The sequence below is a fragment of the Peromyscus leucopus genome, chromosome 8a (genome assembly GCF_004664715.2).
Source record: "Peromyscus leucopus breed LL Stock chromosome 8a, UCI_PerLeu_2.1, whole genome shotgun sequence".
Lineage (NCBI taxonomy): Eukaryota > Metazoa > Chordata > Mammalia > Rodentia > Cricetidae > Peromyscus > Peromyscus leucopus.
The window spans coordinates 10879469-10901357 of NC_051085.1; the positions used below are offsets into that span (position 1 = coordinate 10879469).

At 37.3% G+C, this 21889-nt stretch overlaps 1 pseudogene; it reads left to right on the forward strand.

The window, feature by feature from the left end:
* Positions 1-21889, forward strand: part of LOC114696850 — a 71862-nt pseudogene that overhangs the window by 17962 nt on the left and 32011 nt on the right.

Here is a 21889-nt window from a genome sequence, read left to right on the forward strand (position 1 = left end):
TCTGTCGTTGTGCTTTTTAGTGAATAAGGCAAAAGGAGAGCCCACAAATGACAGGACACAAGACAATTCTCTCTCTCTCTCTCTCTCTCTCTCTCTCTCTCTCTCTCTCTCTCTCATCTTTCATGAGGATCTAGGGAGATAGTTTAGATAATTAAGCATGAAGACATGAGTTTGATCCCCAGGAATCATTTTCTTTTCAATTTATTTATTTTATTTTAGTCATGAGTGCTCTATCTGCATGTATGACTTTACACCAGAAGAAGGCATCAAATCCCACTATAGTTGTTGTGAGCACAGTCTAAACCAGTATATTCTAAACCACTGAGTCATCTCTCTAGCCCTTACATTTTTCTTAATGTATACCTATCTTTCAGACCCCCGGTGAATCTAGAGAAAGGCTTGTTAAGGAAAACCCCAAGAAACTAAAGAGAATGATTTACTTAGACCATAGTTTATGTTGACGTTTTTTTATCTGCTTACAAAATAAATTTAAAAATCATGTAAATACTGAACTCAGCCACTGGATGTTATTGTGGAAGATTGGTGTAATTTATAAAGTATTAGGGAATTAAAGAAATAATTAAATAATGATGAAAACCTCTCATCACTAAAAGAAGCATTTCAAAAAGGAAATGTTGCTACATGTCATTATTTTATGACATTTAAAATTTGTGTGTAGACAATTTAAGATGTGTTACAATGGGTGATAAATGCTTAAATTCTAGTTTGTCTGTTTTCACTCAAACAACTTGTATAATACAGGGCTCTTAACAACACAGTCCTGCTTGTAAGCACGGGTACTCAAGTTCAGATCCCCAGCACTTACATAAAAAGCCAGATCCAGTGGCAGGCACTTGTAATCCCAGGACTGTTAATGCAGAGACAAGTGGCTGGGTGTCACTGGCCAGCCATCCCAACTGAATCAGAGCATTTCAGGGTCACTGTGAGACCCTGTCTCCAAAAATATGTGGTAGAGACCAATCAAGAAGGACATCTGATATTGACCTTGGGCACCCACATACATGTGCACACACAGGAACACAAATAACACGAACTAGGATGGTAATTGTGAATACTTAATAAAATAATATAGTAATTAAATATTTCGCAGAAGTAAATAATGTGGTGGGTGATGAGTAGGATACGCTTGGTAATAATTTATGGAAATCTGTTGAGTGAAGCGGCATGTCATCAGGTAAAATTCTCAGAAGGAGTACGTACAAGAGCTTCGCTTGTATAGTAAGAGGAGACTACATCAATGCAACACACCAGCTGGTGGAGAGCTGTCACCTTACCTGTCAGTATGCCAAAGGCTAGAGAATGAACCTTAAGGGGGATGTGCAGCACCATTTGAAGGAGCAATTTCAAACAGAACTGATGGCAAGTTACTCCCCACAGTGAGTATACAGACCATGCCGACAAGATGCCTGTGAGGATTTAGTAGAAGAGAATTCCAGATGCATAGCTGGACCCCATTCTAAGACCCCATGCCATATTGAAACTATGTTATTTTTTCTTCTATACACAAGAAAATTTATGTGTATATGTGGTTCCATGCACATAGGATAGCCATATGTAAATATTATGATTATATGCCTATATTGAATATAACTAAAAAGAAATTGCTGGTTAAAAGACTGAAATAAAACACATAATAAAATACATATGTCTTCTAAGAAGTACTAAGATGATGAACTTGTTTTTAAAAATGTAAGGGCTATTTGGATGAGATATTGAAAAACTTGCTTAGTATAATTCAGGGAAGTCCTCAATTTGAGTGAGTTTAACTCACAATGAAAACTTCAGAGCAACTTCATTTTTTATAATTTATCTAAAGAAGCTCTAGGACTGAGGATACAAGTCAGTGGTAGGGTCCTTGCCTACCAAGCTCTTAAGTCATGGGTGTATGTCTCAACAAAGAAAGAAATGAAACCCAAGAAACCATGATGGGGCTGGTTTTCAGAAGGGCAAGGAGAGAAAGACTTTAAAAAAGAAAAGGCTTGGACAGATACTTAAGTCTGACTCTCCAGGCCTGTTGTGATCTTCATGCCAAACTCAGTGTTCTAAAACCTCCTCTGTTTAAGTTTTATGAATATGTTTTAAAAAATACAAAGGCAATGGCACTTGTAACAATGTAATTTCTAATAAATTTTTACAACATGTTGAAAAATATGATTTCTAGCCTGTCTATCAAATGAAAAAAAATGTGAAGAAGATTCCTCTACAGCTCTACATAGCATTGACTAGCTGAAAAGTTATTGGGATTTGTAGTGCACTTTTGCTTAGCCCAATCTCTTGTCTGAAGAACAGTGAAATAGAAAGGCCAAGAATAAAAATAACAAACTATCACCGGCTGAGACAAATGAAGAGCCTTATATTTTGTTAGTTGCTATTATAATGATTGTCCAAATCATGGAAAAATGGTGCTAACTCCAAACCATTAAAATGTACCAGATAAATAACCAGCTCTGGCACTTTCAACACCTCCTTGGAAATCAAAGTCTATAGTATAACGTATCCTTTAATAACCCAGGTGTCCCCTGTTATTTTTAACAGCCCACATAACCCAATGTTAAAATACAAGAAATTGTGGGCAAGCTTTCTTTTGCATACTCAAGTTATAGCTACCAGCTTTAAAGCATGTTAGTTAAATGAGGCATTCCCTCAACTTATTAAAGAGCTCAAACTCTCTTATGCTGATACTTCATCATTTCAACCTAGGAATCTGAATTGTTTGTGTTGTTCTGGAAAAACAAACAGAAAATGAAAAGACCTTACTTAGGGGAAAGACAGCTACAAAAACAAAGTGCTAGAAAACAAAGGGGGTGTAATTAGAAAAAAACGAAGGGACTCTGAACCCATTATGTTTTGTGAATTTCATATGCATGCTGAATGGTCCCTTTCTATAAAGCTGTTTTACTCTGAGATGGCGCAGTGATGTAGAAAACAATGTCATTTTCTGCCCCATTGAGTTCAACGCTGTTCCAAAAAGAAAAAGGAACCCTTCTGTATAGATTTTTCTTTAACCCTAACACTAAGCTCAATTATGTCTCACTGATTGCAGGATTCTTACTCTATTCTATAGGAAATAATTCTTTTGAAATAATTTACATCTCTTTCTGGAATCTAAAGGGAAGAATTTCCAGTTCTCAGTAATTCCTATAGGATTAAATGTGTTTACTTCTTTGGTCAGGTTTTTAAGCTGACACTGTTTGTTTTTTTCAATTAGTACATTGTTTTCCTTCTTGGGTCACTAGCAAGCAGTCTGGGTACTTTTGTGGCACTCCTCAGCAGTTTTATAGGAGTGATTCTAAGAAATATTATCCAAATTTACAGAAGTACTCAAGACAGAACAACTTAGATATCTTCTGTACTCATGACAAGGATTTGTCCGTTTCCCCCCCCCTGCTTTCCCAACTTTTCAAAGCCTAACAATTGCCACCTCCCACTCACATAAACTGCAGCAAGCTGCCTGGCCATTTCCTCCCCTTTCTAAGCTTGATCTGCTCTTCTGAGAGAAGGACTCCCCGTGGGATGCCCACCCCTCCCAGTTCATTGATCATCAGCTCTGTCTACAAGGTGGGTTCATGACAAATGTGTAAGAAACATCAGGTTCAAGTCTCAGCAGAAACAACACAGTCAGTACCTGTGGAGAAAGAGCATGGGCAACCCTACTTTAGATGTATCTACCCAGTAGTTTTGGTGCAGGGTGGAAATTAAGAAACCAGTTGATCAACCCAAAGCAACTTGTTGACATAAAGGGCTGTAGTTTAGGAATGCACTTCTGTTTCTTTCTTTCTTTTTTTTTTTTTTTTTTTTTTGGTTTTTCGAGACAGGGTTTCTCTATGTAGCTTTGCGCCTTTTCCCGGAACTCACTTGGTAGCCCAGGCTGGCCTCGAACTCACAGAGATCCGCCTGCCTCTGCCTCCCGAGTGCTGGGATTAAAGGCGTGCGCCACCACCGCCCGGCTCGCACTTCTGTTTCTTATCTGCTGTACACATGACACAGTATGTACAGAATATGCTGTATTCATAAATCCGAACTCAAAGCTCATTCAGCTTTTGAATGGTGAGTTGGCTTAATTTCCCACATCAGCTATAATTGGGTCATCATTGCCCCCCACAGATCATGTGTAGAAGATGCAGAGGGCAGTCAGGGTGTGACCATCCAAAAGAGTTGGTGGCACAAATAGGGAACAGGGAAGATGCACTCTGCATTCTGTCTTAGTTAGGGTTTCTATTGCTGTGAAGAGACACTATGACCACAGCAAGTTTTATAAAGGAAAAGATTAAATTGGGTGGCTTACAGTTCAGAGGTTTCATCCATTATCATCATGGTGGGACACGGTAGCACACAGGCAGACAGACATGGTGCTAGAGGATAAGCTGAGGATTCTACAACTTTGATCCGCAGGCAACAGGAAGTGAATTGGACACTGTGTGTGGCTTGAGCATATATGAGACCTGAAGGCCCACCTCCACAGTGACACACTTTCTCCATTAAGGCCACACCTACCCCAACAAAACTACATTTCCTAATAGTGCCACTCCCTATGAGCTTATGGGGGCCAATGACATTCAAACTACCACACATACTAAGTACTTTCTTTTAAAACATATTATCATATATTAATTATACAAAAATGAGTTTTATTTGAATATCAGCATATGTCATACACATATATAATGTGCTTTGATCATATTCACCCCACATTCTACTCTTTCTAAACTAGATTTCAGAGATGTTCCTCAGAAATAGGTCAATAAACTGAGTTCCTTGTTCAATCTTAGTCAGAAGCATGAGTAAAGCCTGAAGATGACCTTGGAGGGAGTCAGCAGCCCTGTGGCAGTGAGGACTTAGAGCTTACCTGTTTCACTGCAAGCTGCATTATTCTCTAATTAACTTGTCTGTGGTGGTGTTCTTAGCATCTCAACTCAGTTATGTTGATTTCTAAACAAACACCAACAGCAGGGCTTGGCTGGCCTGATTCATGAGCAGCTCTACTCTTTTTGAGGTCTGAGCTCTTAGGAATGCCACTGTCCCACAAGAGAGCCATTTTTTTTAAGAGTCTCTTAACAAAATGGAGGTTTCCCTTTCACATCTAGTGTCAAAGTGGCCCACTTGGTGTTTGGAGAGCGCAAAGGATGTTAACTGTTTCATGAGAACCTCAGATCCCAACGCTGCTTGCCACATCTCAGTCTCTCTCTACTGATCCCCTATTCCCTGAGAAAAAAGTGTGGCTAAACAGGCCTGAAGAAACACACTGCAAAACTTTGGATTTTTTTCTTTTATTCTCCAGAGTCACAGAAACCAAAGGAAAAAAAAAAACACAATTCTTTAAAAGTGCCACAGACAATAGGAAAGCAAGTGCCCAGGAACTGCTCATTTTGAATGCACATGAAATGGTTTCCATCAGTGACTGCTTCAGTGGACATTAGAGTTTACTCCCGCTGCCCTCCTCTCAGCCAACAGCCTTCATTTCTGTCGCAGTGACTGCCTTTGTTTGTTGGATGGAAGGGGTTAAGGGTTATTATTAATGTGATTATGCAGGACACTACCCAGGCCTGATCTCCTACTCAAAGAGATGCACATCAAGATGTAAAGGTTTTCAGCTTAATTTTGAGTTCTATTGTCTTCTGAAAAGATCCAAAAGTTTTTTTTTTTTTCCTGAGATAAACAAGCTCAGAGCTGTTCTAATGGCCTGGGAGCACTTTACCACGGAAATCCCAAACTGGGATCTGCATAGTAGAATATATGTGTTTTTCAAAATAAAATGAAAACTTCGAAATGCAAAGAGCATTTCTTCTGTCTGTTTCTGTTCTGTCAGATGTTGTGTGCTATTCAACCTGACACTGGAAGACAACAGCGTTCCTGTTGTTAAAACAGATCCCCTGAAAACTGTAATAATGATGCAGGATTCTTTTATAACAACACACAAAAATATGTCTCAATTGATAGTGTCTATAATTTTTCCAGGTTGTAAGTATCTCTTTCAGTGATTTTTACCCAGCAACAATCTAATATTGAATAATATTGGAATGAGTAAAGGTAAATCAGGCCATGGCAATTCTGCATGTCTGTTGAAGGGGAGGTTTTCTGTTTCCATAACCACAATTTCTCTCATTCAACCAGCCAATTGCCGGGTGTAACCCTCACCGCAATAAGGAGAAATGCCATTTCGTTGGCCTCAGCCTGAGTGAACAAGGTAATGGTTCAGAAAAACAGCAGCAAATGATGAACATGAACAGTAAAGTAAGGTGACATGGAACTAGAAGGAAATAGTGACTTTAATCTTCTGGCTTTGAATTGGCTGTGCTGTCTCGCTCTGTGGCTGACTGGATGGAGAGAATTCCTTAACACCCCACTACTCAAATAAATGTCGCTTTCATTAAGCAAACTTTGCAAAGCTGTGACCTATTTTGATGGAATTCAGGAAAATTTTCAAGTGCATTTTTTCCATACCAGCCAATAAGCTAGTTTTCTGAAAGATACATGCACATACATGAATGTGCACACACACTCCGTAAGATTAAAGTTAAGAAAATTACATTAATTTCCATACACAAAAAATACAAAGTGCATTGTATATAAATAACAATAATATCCACTCTTAAATGTGCAGATAATTGTCTTCTTTTGTTTTCCTTGGTCTATAGCGGTCATACACTTGTAAAATCCTATACTATTTGATGTATGCACAATAAATAATCATGCACACATATAAACATGTCTATAATTACTATACATGCATACTATGTGCATACATACTTTCATTAATATTTTTAACTGAGTATACTCTTCCATCTCAAGGGCAGGGATGAAGTCCCCACATCTTGGTTTCCCTTTTGTAGCAGTCAGTTATAGCAAATGTACGTAAGAGCCCAGGTCCTGGACAAAGACTCCCACTGTATCTTACTGACCATATGCCCCACCATCCCTGAGCCTCTGTTCTCTCACCTACAGTATGGGGATAGCTATTTCAGATTGACAATAACATCATCTATTCATAGTGCTTGGATATTAATAATTATTCAACCTTTGAGTATCATCATTATTAGTAGCCAAAATACATGAAGAAAGAGACGGAGCAAGATGCTTGCAGTTAGCTGGTGTATTATTTAGAATTCTAATGGTGATCAATAGGATACCTAACCTAGACTATGGAGGGTAAAAAAGTCTATTTCACAAATGACAAGTAAGAAATGTGTAAGGAGACAGAGAAAAAGAGGGTATGCAGAGGGGGTGTGGAAGGGGTGGTACAGAAAATCTGGGGAGACATGGCAAATGCTGTGTTACTGGCAGAGGCCAGAGCTGAGACCTGTGGTGTGGATCACCATGTCTTTCACTTTTTGTTGTCATCCCTTGAAGATTTCAGATTTAGCATCCTTATCTCACAAAGTTCCCTGTCCATTTACTCTTCGGTCAATCTACTCAGTGATTATTTCTAGTCAATCCTATTCCCTAGGGCAGAATCCCTGTTTGTTTTCTTTCCTTGCTAGATATTTAAATGATAGCCTTGATTTCTCAATTAAGGATTTTCAAATAGTGCTCAGCTCAGACCCTTTTCAAATCTAACCACCAGAAATTGAAATTGCATTTCTGAAACCACAGATGTAACAGTCAGCTTGGCATACAACCTCCTGTAACTCTGGCTTTCTTGTTCATGGTGGGGGAGCTGCATCTATTTATGTGCATACACACACACACACACACACACACACACACACACACACACACACACACGAAGTACATGGTTACTCATTGTTTTTGTGATTTCCCCCAGAAAAACATCTGATTATTCATCTCTATTGCATTCTTTCCTATGTCAGTCTGTTCCTTCATGTTTGTGTACTTAGTATGTAGTGTATAGAAGGTAAGCAGTAATTATACATGCAAAAGAAGCTTTCAGCACAATTCAGTGAGTAACAGGGAGACAGGTATGCCTTTCAACTAGGAAATTACTTGCTGTATCACTGATTTAAGAAAACTGATTTAGTTCTATAAAAATGAAAATTAAATGGAAATGGTGAAATTACATCTCTTAATCACTCAGGACAGTGGAAGCAATCTTCATTCAATACAAGTGACCTCAGCTTTGCTCTTCACAGTTTTATCATCCTTCTAAATTTCTTCTTGATTTGTTCTCTTCTATTGCTTGAACTTGGAGGTGGCACCATCTGTAATACTCTGAAATAATTACAGATAACTTAGTTCTCTATATTAAGGTAACCTGAAAAATACAAAATATACTGCTATTTTCTAAGATGGACAAATGCCTCAAGACATAACCACAAAGTCTGTAAGGAATGTGAGAAGTCCATCTTATGAGTCACAAGGGCCATCCTGTTCTTGCCTCCCTGCTGGCTGAGTCACATCACCTCCTGCCCAGAGCTGCTTTGACTTGAATTATGTAGGGCTAACACAGGGAGAGTCTCTGGCTAGGACTCTGTTCCTGGAGCTCAGTGTTCCAGGTGATTGTGTCTGTGCTGGGACTCCACAGCTTCCAGAAGCCTGTTTTGTCCTCCTCTGCTGTGGGATGGTCTGTATGTCAAGTTACTCTGATTTGTCAATAATTAAAGCACTGATTGGCCAGTGGTTAGGCAGGAAGTATAGGCAGGACTAACAGAGAGGAGAAAAGAAAGAACAGGAAGGCAGAAGGAGTCACTGCCAGCCGCCGCCATGGCAAGCAGCATGTGACAATGCTGGTAAGCCACGAGCCACATGGCAAGGTATAGATTTATGGGAATGGATTAATTTAAGCTATAAGAACAGTTAGCAAGAAGCCTGCCATGGCCATACAGTTTGTAAGCAATATAAGTCTCTGTGTTTACTTGGTTGGGTCTGAGCAGCTGTGGGACTGACAGGTGACAGAGATTTGTCCTGACTGTGGGCAAAGCAGGAAAACTCTAGTTACACTCCTCCAGTCTTTTTTTTTTTTTTTCAAATTAGAATGAGGCCTCTGGTGGACCAAGGGAAATCCCCTTGTTATTTTTGTGCCATTATCTAGGACCCTGAACTTCTGATGTCTGTATCTAAGACCACCTACAATATTTGCAGGCGTCTCCTGTGCCCGTCTTTTAAAAGCAAGTCACACATAGTGTGTACACTGCTATACCCAAGACGAGGGCAAGGGCAGCTGTTTTCTGGGATGCCAAGAGATGTTCATCATGCAAGATGGGGTGCCAAGATACATGTAATTCAGGCTTCTCAAGATGTACACCAGAATGGTATGAAGATAGAATGTATAAAAAACATTTAGTAGAAAAAAATTAAACTGTCATCAACAGAAATGGAATAAAGAGTTTAGATTAAAAATAAGTAATCATTGCTTATTAGAGCCTACAGGAAAATAGAAGAGCTTGAGCTACTTGGAAGTGAGTTCTAAAAATGTTTTATATCTACACTAAATCAAATGAGGTTCTGCCCCATCTTGTAGAGTCTGTAGAGAGTTAGGATTACACATACTCAGGAAGTGGCCCACACTCAAGCTGGATGGTTAGTACCATAGAAACTCACACACAGATGTGTGTGATATTTCCAATAAAAATAAGACACTTGACTTTTTTTCTTAGTACTGAAGAAGGATGAGCAAAAATGTTAAAAGGCAAAGATAAACAGCTGTTGCTGAATTGTCCAAAGCTAATTCCATTTTAAGTCAAGGTCATATAATTTATCTGTGTGGTTTTAATTATATTGTTTTCTAGTAAGCCTTTTGGGTGTGTCAATGCTCATTTCAAATATTTCATTAAAGTTTTCAATTGCCTATGCTGTAATGGGCCACAATCCAGCATCAAGTTAATCAGAACCCCTCCTAATTTCAGTGGGAATATTTTGTGAGGATAAGCTAAATATTTGAACCTAGTATCTTGAAAGGCAACAATGATCTGTGATTGAAAGATGGCTTTTGTATGCAGAAAATATTCTTTCTTTGGTCTCAAGAAAACTAAAAGAATTCTTGGCAAAGACCTGTAGAGATTTACCTACTTAGATAGTATAGCGATGTTCTTACTATTTCAAACAACATACTGAAACTCTGTTTAAAATGTATAGTACATGAGACAATCATGTCCAAAACAAGACAATGAAAGCGAAGCTAGCCGACAGCTTCACATCTTCACATCATTGTGTATTCATATGTTTGCCTCTGTGAAAAGCTGTATTCATTAGACTTTTTAATTCAAATAAACCTAGAATGACTCTAGCATGGTAGAAAGAGATGTTATTTTTGGAAAATTTGTAGCTTATCTTCAAATCCTTGATACAAACTGTATATTTTTAAATAACCTTTACAAAAAATGAGAAAGGCAGAGAAAAGTATGAAAACTGAATATGTGTTTCAAAAAAGGACTTAACCACAGCATCTTGATGCTTATATTAGCTGCCCTGCTTAGAAGGCTCCGCTTTCTCCACTCTCCAGTGTGTCTGAATGTCTACACGCCTTGTCAAAGCACTAAACAATAGGACCACACTTCAGTTTCTGTGGGTGGTTGTATGTGTGTGCCTCTTATCTGTTCACATAGCCAAAATCTCCTGCAAAGTAGTCTAACCCAGTGGTTCTCAACCTTCCTAATGCTGTGATCCTCAATATGGTTCCTCATGCTGTGGTGATCCCCAGCCATAAAATTATTTCATTGCTACTTCATAACTGTAACTCTGCTACCTTTATGTATTGTAAGGTAAATATCTGATATGTCACCCCTGGGAATGGGCCATTTGACCTGCAAAGAGGTCATGATGCACAGGTTGAGAACCGTTGAGAACCATTGACCTAACCAATTATGTTAAAATAACTAAAATCTTCAGGATGATGTATTTTTGTTTTCACAGTAAGTTCATATCAGGCTATGTTTGATAATCAAGCAGGCATCTTCCCCACTCTTTCAGAATTATTTCATTCACACAGGAGTGTATCTTGGTTGTGTGCTGCTGAAAAATAATCAACAAAGAACATCATTTTCCAAGTTAACAAGTCTTTATTCTCTCACACAAAACAGTATGGGAAATAAATTTGATTTTCACTAGAATTCAATTCCCTCACCAAATCTTTGGTCACTGCTCTATGAGAACTCTTAAGATGGAAAAGGGAAAATAAATGAGTCACTATAGAATTTAGAATTATATTTTTTGGATTGCATGCCAGGTATTTATTTGTTTTTGATGACTAACAGGTTTTTGAAAGACAGTGGGTAAACTGTCAACATTTTGCTAGTATTTATGTATTGAGACTGAAATAATGAGAGTGATTTATTATTCTTGGATAGGAGCCTAGTTTTTAAAGAGATAAAATAGACCTTGTTCTAGCTCACGTTTCAGTATATAAGAATGTATTAAAATAAGTAACTATAATGCTCTTTTAAAATAACAAAAAGCAACATTTATTGAATTGTATGAGATATTGAGTTATTTCATTCTCTAATTTTTATTATGAGATACATGTGCCTAACCATAATATTACCAAGCAAACACTATTCGGGGATTCAAACATAAATCAACATAGAGTCATGAAGAAGGTGTGGTTGATATCTTAGAAAAACATTTCATAATTTCATGTTAGTATATTTTTGTGGCCTTCTCTTCAAAATAATTAGCAAAGTAAATAAAATATCAAATAGTGATCCTATTAGGAGGGTGCTATTGGCATAAGGCATAATGAAATACACACTTCGCTGTTGATGATAAAGGAAACCTTTGTTGTTAGATCATTTGTGCTGGACATTTATGAATTTGTTTATTTGGAGTTTTAGAAATCATGCATCCCTGATTGGTGTAGATAGCTAGCTATCATCTGAATGTTTCACCACAAAGATACTCATGGTCATAAGAATGTCCATTTTGTTTGGAGCTGTTTTGCATCACCTTAATTTCTACTTGCCCGTTTAGGAGGCAGAGACTGGCCTGTGTTATATACCCATTCCGGTCTTCACAACTGCCTTGTTACACAGACTTGCTTTCCATTCTTTGAACTTACACTGTGGATTAGATCTGTGTACATCGTTGCTAATGATACTCTGTTCATAGCAGTAAAATAAAGTTGCCAGCACTGTGACATGAATATTATATTAATTGTCCAGTCTGGGCATCAGCCCAAGGTAAAACCAACAGGAAAAATGGCGCATTGCCATCCCTTTCAATTGAAGATTATAGCACTGTCCTTCCCTTCCCAACACTGGCTCAGTTCCCATTCTTTAATTGATCTGTGAGAGGCTGATGGTATTATTTTTCTTAATTTTCTTGTTTTGGATTGCCTAATGGGTTCCCCCCTCCCTTCTCTCTCTATTTATATCCCACCCTCCCCAAGATGTTGTTTTATATTTATATGAATTCCTAGTTTCAGCCTCTTAGTAGAATATAAGTTTAACTCACCCCAAGAGTGTCTTTTCTATTTTATTATATTCAAAGGTATACCCATACAAAAAAGAAGTTAGTAGAGGCAATGTTAGAAACACATTTATTATTTTAATACAGGTTCTCATGTAGCCCTGGCCAGCCTCAAACCCTCCATATAATCTTGAACTTCTGATCCTTCTTCCTCTACCTCCCAAGAGCTGGAACTAGAGGTGTGGGCTAAAATACCTGTGATATGGTCTTGAAGATTGAACCCAGGGCTCTGTGTATGTTAGAAAAGCCCTCTGTTACCTGAGCTTTATCTATTTTTTGTGGGTGGTTTTGAGATAGATTTTCTGTGTAGCCCTGATTGTCCTGGGACTCACTCTGTAGACCAGGCTGTCCTTGAACTCAGAGATCCACCTGCCTCTGCTTCTCAAGTGCTGGGATTAGAGGCGAGTGCCACCACCGCCCAGCTCTGGCTCTGAGCTATATTCTAAGCACAAAGAAACACACATGGCTTTTGTCAAAGACTTATGCTTCTCATTAGGAGAAGTTCAGAGATAACAAAGGAAACTTTGTGAGAAGATACTGAGTCGTAAAATTTTCTGCAGATTGATAACATACAAGGCAATGCAGTGCATCGTAATAAGGACTTTATGCTATAATGAAGTAAAAAACTGCTTGGAGTATATGTTTCCAGATACCTATCATTACTAATGGATGATGTTCTTTAGAGAAAAACGTAAGTTTTTAGTATCCAACTTAAAACTTATGTCTACTTTATGCCTTACATATGAGCTGTTTTAGAGTAAAAAAAAAAAAAAAACAGATTTTAGGAACTTTAAGATAAGGGAGTCTGAACAATATTATAATTGATAATAATGCAAGCATGGCTAGAACAATTATGGGAAATGTAATATACATATATTAAACATATATTAAAGTGGAATTTAAATACCCACCCTATTTTAAGTCAATGAAAAGTTTTGTATGTCAAAATATTATTCAATGATTACTTATCCTGATTAGCAAAATGTCAAATGAGCTTATGACATAGAGCTTGCTAAGCACCGGGTCTGATGTACACTATGATTTAAGTCTCCACCTGGTACCTATTTATGTGAGTCTGTAATTATAAACTCCTATCAAAATGACTATTAACTACATCTGCCAAAACATCTAGTTTAATCATTCAGGCAATAATTTCATCTTTGTTTAGAAAAAAGTTCCTGTTGGGTTAGTTGAAAATTTTCTCAGAACCAAGTGTTCAGAAATGAGCAGAATAGGTTGTCCCATCCTTTTAGCATTAACATGAGGAGTCCATCATCAAGCGTGGGCAAAACCTTCACTAGTGAGTCATTACTCTGCCAGTACCAATGTGTCTGCTGTGACTATGCCCCTGTATATGTTTAGTGGCAATGACACACCAGTAAAAGGGGATAAAATTAAATAATAAAATAAATAAAAGGGGGATCAAACTTCCTGAAATAATGATGTCTGTATTTGAAAATCTTCCATTTTAAATCTTTTGCATATTTACAAAATTTGCAAATAATGTTTACAGACCCACAAGTCAACATTGACGCTTTGACAGGATTCATCTCTTCAGTCAGGAAGATTGAGCCAATCAATCGTATTTCTAGGATAAATCTCTTTACAACCTCCGTGTATAAAACTAACATAGCTATCTAATAAAATATTATATTCAGTTTATAAGAAAATGTAAGCATTTCCTAAACCTTATTCAAAATACCTCATTTCAAAGGCCTGTATTATAAAAAATATTTTATCCGTGGTCCTTCCAGTTTCTGTGGGATGTTATTGTGGGTCACTTGCTGCACAACCAGTGTGTCAAATGATCTCTGCACATTGTTTTTAAAGCTGTTTGTGACTTTCAGGCTTTCACCCTGTTTAGAATGGTGTTTTTCTGGCATCATAATAGATATTTTAGGCTGCAAAGTCCCCAAAGTTTACAAGAAATCCTGGAACATAACTAAATATCTGCTACAAGATTAACTAGACTTAAACATTATTTTTCAAAGGGAGGTTGTCTCAGTGACAAGCTTGGCCTCACCACTATGTTAAGGCAGAAGGCAGCATAGGAAAACGTATGGTCAGAAGAAGTGCATTATCAGGGCAGCCTGCGAGCATTGCTTCTTACACCATTCAAAACCCAAATGAACCAAATTTGGAGGATCCAATGCTGGACAAAGATTGTTTAATGGCTTTCTGAACCTTATTAGCCTTCTCTAAAAGCTACAGTTTTTTTTTTAAGCAGATACATTTTTATTTTGCTGAACCTTATTCATAAGACAGAAAATAGCGAGGGAATACTGGAGAAGTCTGACTGGAGCCTTGAAAGACATGGAAGAGGATATTTTAGCAAAGTGTCCACTTAGATGAAGGATTTTTGTATGGAGGCAAAACCACAATGAGCAAATTACCCATTGTTGTTATTCATTTTTTCTTTAAATAAAGATCCACTTGGGAAATATTGCAATATAGCCTACTATTCAGTCTTACGGGGAAAATGGCTCCTCAGCTGAAATTTAATGCTTTCTTTTGTTTAAAAAAATACCAATATGATGATATCAATGGATGCCTTTTGTTTTCAAGTAGCAGATGTCAAATTCAAATTAACTTCATCACAAAGGGGAATTTATTGGCTCAAGTAAGCCAATGATTCTGAAGTTCCCTGGGGAGCCAGTGGCTTAGCTCGAGCACCAGTCTCTATGAAGCTGGAATGTGATAACTTTCCCCTCCCTTGAGCCTCCTCCTTCTTGCTTTATTTCCTTCTTTAGTTCATTTTTTCTGAAATCTTGGCCTGTCTTTTACTCTTAATATCTCAGCTCTCCCCACTTGTCTGTGAATGGCATCCCAATTTGACCACTTACTGAATAAAAGCATGGCCATTTCTTAATGTCGGTGTGACAGTTTCAAGGACAAGTTCTAATTTTCTTTACTTTACTTGGCCCATATGACCATTTCCTGACTGTCTTTGTTATTGTAGGGAGGGAGAAGTGTACTGAGTCCAAGCAAGGTCTTATGTGGCTACAACACAGATTTCTTCTCCTCCTCCTCCTCCTCCTCCTCCTCCCTCCTCCTCCTCCTCCTCCTCCTCCTCCTCCTCCTCCTCCTCCTCCTTTTATGGTTTCTCGAGACAGGGTTTCTCTGTGTGTCAGCCCTGGTTGTCCTGGAACACGTTTTGTAGACCAGGCTGACCTCAAACTGACAGAGATCTATCTGCCTCTGCCTCTAGCATTCTAGGATTAAAGGCTCCTCTAGTGTTTTAGGATTAAAGGCATGTGCCAACATGCCTGGCATGCAGCACAGTCTTCTGAGGGAAGGAAAACTAACAAGAAGCTTCATGATCACACACCATTGTTGAAAATTAGTATGATTTCTTTGTCTAGAAGCTCAGAATCAGAGCTAATGGTAAAGCTAAGATAATGGTAAAAATACATGGACACAAGTGTCTGGCTTCCACTCCCAGCAAACAACTCATTGCAAACACACACACACACACACACACACACACACACACACACACACACACACACACACAGACACACACACACACACACACACACCTCAGAACCAAATATACAACACTTCTGTCAAATGCTTTATCCATGTCTCTCACATCTGCAATCTTGGTTTTTATTTTTTGATTTTTTAATGAATAATTGTTCTCATTTTAAACACGTTTTGGTGCCACAAAAAAACTTAAAACTGACTTCTGAGATCGTTCATAGTACAAAAAGAAAAATTAACACAGGTTGGCTCTCAGTAAACCAGAGGGTCATCTATTATAGAAATGTTAAATAAAGCATAGAAGTTTTATTTCAGCAAATATGGATATATATTTAAGCAAAATATGGGGCTAGAAAACACTGGAGTATCTACAATGCACTGCTATTAGCCACTGATGACTTAAATAGTAGTTAAACTAGACTCAGTTGTGACTTGAAATGTTGATGTTGACTTAAAATTACCCATGGATTTCACTTAGTCCTTTTTGCTTCTGGAAATGCTTAAACTATTTAAACTCTACAGGTGAATGAGTGTCCTAAGGTTCAAGATGTTGCTAAATCATAATAAAGTTTCCAGGGAGTGTAGTCAGGAAAAATGCATGGCATTCTCCAGCCACCACATCTTTAAAACATTATCATTACAACTGAGTTCAGATGTCAATGGAGCTTCTCAGGGACTATGTGGGTAGGGAAGATATCATGTATAAATAGTGAATAATAGTTACATATATGTATTTTAGTATTTTAACATGATGTATTTTAGAGGATGCACTTAAGAACATCAACTGAAACTTTTGATTTCTTTATATTTTACAACCTCACTAATGTCTCAGGACACAGAAAAGTGTGTAAATATTCAGAGATTGGAGATGTTTAAGAAGCCACTTGCTTCTGAACTTACCGACTAGAGAGAACCTAATAAGTATGTAGTTTACTACCTTCAGTGAAAACTATACTCACCCAATAGTCTAGATTTACCAGAAACAAATTAGCAAATGCTGGTCAGAGCACATAGAAACTACCTGAAGATCTCTGGGAATGGAGCTGTCCTTCTGGACTGAACCAGTTCCTCAGGTTTCCATTCCTCCAAAATTTCTTAAGATTCTCCACTCTTTGGAATTTCTATAAGAAAAGATACTAAAAGGGAAAACTCTCTCAATATTTCCAAAGGGGAACTATCTATTTTTACTGAGAGGCCTGATGTTCTGTGCAAGGATTCCCACTGATGCTCAAGAATAAATCAAAGAAAAAGTTCAAGCTGGAAAATGGAGACATCAAAATAGGTGGCACAGTAAACTGAACAATTCCCCCTCTACACTCAGCAACTACACTTTATTTTTAAAATGGCATCTTTCCATTTGTAATCAAATCATGGATCATTAAATGAAGAGATTCTCTAGACATCCTGTATATCCCAGAGACCAATAATTAATTTCCTTTAAAGAAGGAAAGAGGAGAGACACATAGAGAAGGAGAAGGCAGAGTGAGGGTGAGGAGAGAGACATAGACTTGAGTGAAATGGGTAGGCAGTATACTTCTCTGTCATTTCCTTACTCTAGACTTATAAAATTAACACATGAATGCAATAACAATACTCTGATAGGTTACTCAGAAGAACTGTTAAAATTATGGATCTCTGATAAGATCTCAATATAGCCAAGCATGCTTAGTTTGTGTCACCTTAACACAAACCTAGCCATGTCTGGGAAGAATAAACCTCAACTGAGATAATATCTCCATCAGATAGGACTGTGAAAAAGATTGTGGGACATTTTTTTTTTAATTAATCATTGATGGGGAAGGGCCCAGCTTACTGTGGGTTATGCCACCCCTAGGCAGATAGTCTTGGATGATTAAAAAAAAAAACAGCCTAAGTAAGCAATGGGGAGCAAGTCAGTAAGCAGCATTCCTCTATGGTCTCTGTTTCAGTTCCTGCCTCTTAAGTTCCTGCCTTGAGGTTTTGCTCTGACTTCTCTTGACGGTGGACTATGAACTGAAAGATGAAATAAACTCTTTCCTCTACAAGTTGCTTTTGATCATGGTGTTTATCACAGCAATAAAAACTCTAAGATGCTAAATAAACATTCTTTAAGTTCATTCAAGAATTTCACACATGAATTCAATATATTTCGACCATATTAATCCCCAATTCCCCTTCAGCTTCCCCAGGATCTTCCTACCCTCTTCTGTAGACCACAGAATCTAATGAATGCTGAATTTTGATATATTTCTCTGTGCATCAACACACATTTGCAGTTTTAGATAAATGTAGTAACACTTTGCAGTTATTTTGTTTGTTTGTTTGCAGGTGATTGACACTAAGACTTTTTGTATTCTCAGCAAGCACTTCACTATTGAGTTACATCCACAATATTTGCTTCTGTAATTAATCTTTTCTTTTTCTTCTCTCAATGACATGTCAAATATATTCATGCCACTCCAGTCAATATGTCTTCTCAATAGTTCTTCATAGCCAAATATTATTTTATAGTATGTTTGGATCAAACCTGATTCCTAGTTTTGACTGAGGATTGACTTGGATTCTTTATACAATGAAATATTTATAATCTTTTGCAAGTTACATCAGTTATTGAGAGGAACTGTCTGACTATTGTGTTTTACTTGTACATGTATGACCTTTTTTCAGAGTGCCTGCTCTGTGACCATGAACAAACCACTGAAATACTACAAGCTCTTTATATCTGTGAAGAAGGAAAATAAATAACATTCTATGCTTAGGACTGCAGTGATGATGTGCCATTCCATTTTAAAAATTATTTTTGTTTTTTGTTTGCTTTTAGTCTCATGTTACTTAGGCTAGCCTCAAACTCTGTAGTAGCCACAGAGGATGACCTTTTTGCCTTTGTTTCTCAAGTGTCCCAACTCACCCATTATTAGGTAATGATTTGAAAGTTAGCATAAAATTAGGATGTGAGATTAATACTATTTAGGAATGAGAAATAAGTGGCTAATGGAGTGGTTATGGTCTTATCTCTAAATAAGCAACTGAGATCAGTGTAAATATCCCTTTGATGATGGAGCGACACCCATCAGTATGGACCAGGGTAGCCAGAAGCTGAGGGAAGATTTTGTCTTGTTTCCCCCTAAACTTTAGATAACCTTGTTCCTCTAAGAATACTGAAATGGTTTCTGTATGTTCATTATTGTTTTCAACAGATTGTTTGGTTAATAATAATTTAAAACAAATAAGAATAGCTAACATTCATCGATCAGAAACAAGAACTTGTGGTAGATCAATGAGGAACCTTGTAAGCATGAGGAGCAGCACGTCAGGGAAGTTCAGCCTCTGGGCCTCTTATATCTCAGGGTACACATGACAGCTAAGAGCACTACCTGAAATTCACTATTAGAATTTGAAGGTATTCTTTCAGCCTGGTCATGGCAACTCATTTTGTCTATACTTTTCTAGGAGTTTCTGTTCCATGTGATTCACTGGACTTTAAAAGCTCATTGAAATAAAGACTGGGAACTCAGAAAAAAGCCTTAATGTCTTAAAGAAGAAGAAGAAAAAGAAGAAGAAGAAGAAGAAGAAGAAGAAGAAGAAGAAGAAGAAGAAGAAGAAGAACAACAACAACAACAACAACAACAACAACAACAACAAGAACATGAAAATAAAGGATTTGTTTGCTAACAGTGACCAGATAATGGGCATCAGTGCTTGTACAAACTGGGGTGATAATTATCTGTGTCCCCCAATAAAATTTATCTGAAGATAAGAGGAAAAAGCTAGCTATCATATTAAACATAGAAGTCAGGCAGTGGTAGCACATGCCTTTAATTCTGTCATTTGGAAGGCAGGGGTCTGTCTGGATCTCTTTGAGTTCAAGGCCACACTGGGAACAGAGCCAGGCATGGTGGCACATGCCGTAAATTACACTAGTTAACCATGGAGGACTGGAGGTCTTTACAGACAGACAGGAAGAGACAGAGCTAGGCAATAAGAGAAAATGATGTATCTGGACAGAGAGAGGAAGTAAGATGGCAGGACAGAAAGGCATATAGGTGTGGGTATACAGGAAGCAGGTCTCTTTGGAGAATGAGGTGTCTGTGAGGTGAGGTTAGCTTGTGACTTTTCCTATTCCTCTGATTTCTCAGGTTTTCACCCCTATATCTGGCTCAGGGTTTTTATTTAATAAGACCTTTTAAGATTAGTGTTACAACAAACCACATCCTTATCATTACTGAAACAAGTAAAAACTCAACACCAGACCACTTACAAATGCAATCCCAATAACATCAAAGAAACCCAGCTGTAAATGAAGACATTGTATGCTGGAAATACATATTTCCAACCAATTGCCCAGATCCTGAAATCATGTTCACAAAATATGGTGTCATGACTTCCACTTTCTTGTTTTTTTACAGGACTGAACAAATGGGTATCCCACTGGTGAAAACTTATATTCCCAGTATTGAGATGGAAATTTCTCTCTGACTTTAAAGACTCTGGCTGTTTTAGAAGTAATGTTAGCTATCGCTTGAAAAGAATTTTTCACGGTCAGTCTTTCAGTTTCTATGTATTTGTGAACATGGACAATGTCACATTGCATTGTTTCTGAATTCTAATTTAGTTGTAGATAATCTGTGTAGAACTTTGGCATAAAAACCCCACTGATACTTCTAAGCATTTTCTCAAATTACTGGGTTTTTTTTTTTTTCTATTTTCCATTCTAACCACAAATTTTTGTTTGTGTTCCAGTTTCCTTTCACTTAATTCTTTGTTTTTGCTCAGACTCTCTTTTCCCCTCTACTATATCCACTTAGAAAAAGTAAAACTTTACCCAGGGAAGTTTAACATGTAATAAAACAAAACAAACCAAAACAAAAAACTATACTTTCTTACTACTTAAATTACATGACCTATCTATCAAGTGTACATTTCTAGCCATTAGCCATAATTTCACTTATGCTAATTTATATTTGTTAAATTAAGGAATATGTGCAGTGAAAAACTCAACAACTAGTTTTTTTTTTTTTTTTTTTTTTTTTTTGGTTTTTTCGAGACAGGGTTTCTCTGCGTAGCTTTGCGCCTTTCCTGGAGCTCACTTGGTAGCCCAGGCTGACCTCGAACTCACAGAGATCCGCCTGGCTCTGCCTCCCGAGTGCTGGGATTAAAGGCGTGCGCCACCACCGCCTGGCAACAACTAGTTTATTTACATAAAATAACAGCTCACTAGTCATGGAGAACTGTTTACACTCATCCTATAGACTGGATACAATCATGTGAAATTGCTAAGGTTACAATATAATAATATGTTATTATAGTTGGCCCTAATAATTACATACACTCTGGAAAATGACTTTTTTATAACTATTAAATTTCATATTAGCAAGATTTAATAGAGGAAAACCTTTAAAATGAATTATTTACTTAATTTTTCTTATATAAAAATTACTTTCAAAGCATAATATTCCAAAATATTTTTTTTGATTTCTAAATGTTTAACTATAAATGATTAATAATAAAGATAGTGAAATTGGCTATTTAGATACAAAGGAATATTTCATTTTTTCAACCAGTGTTAATATGCCATTAGTTATATGTCAACAGCAGTTTAGAGAGCTCTCTTTCTTGATAATGTCTAAAGATGCCACAAAATTAATTGATTTGAATAAAACATTTCAATAAAGAAACCGTTTAACATCGGGGGATTAGTTGTGTTTATACTATAAAGAAAAGTAATCTTTATAGTATAATTTAAGTATTGGCAAGAAGAGTCCTTTAAATTCTATCAATATCCTAGTGTCCAGTCTACCCACATCAACAAAAGAGAGAAGAGGGTGGAATTGGCCAAATGCCCAAATCAAGAGGTAGGACATGGGCCATTAAGTAACCAGGTGAGTGTTAAATCATTTGAAGTGAATTTTGAATAACTGAATGAGAAAAGTATTGCTCTGGCATTTGAATAGCTTACAATCTAGATTTTCAGCCCCTTCTATTAGCAGATAACCATGTGGCTGCGAACAAGACATCTTAACCTCACAGGTACCAATTTCTCTGTGAGAGA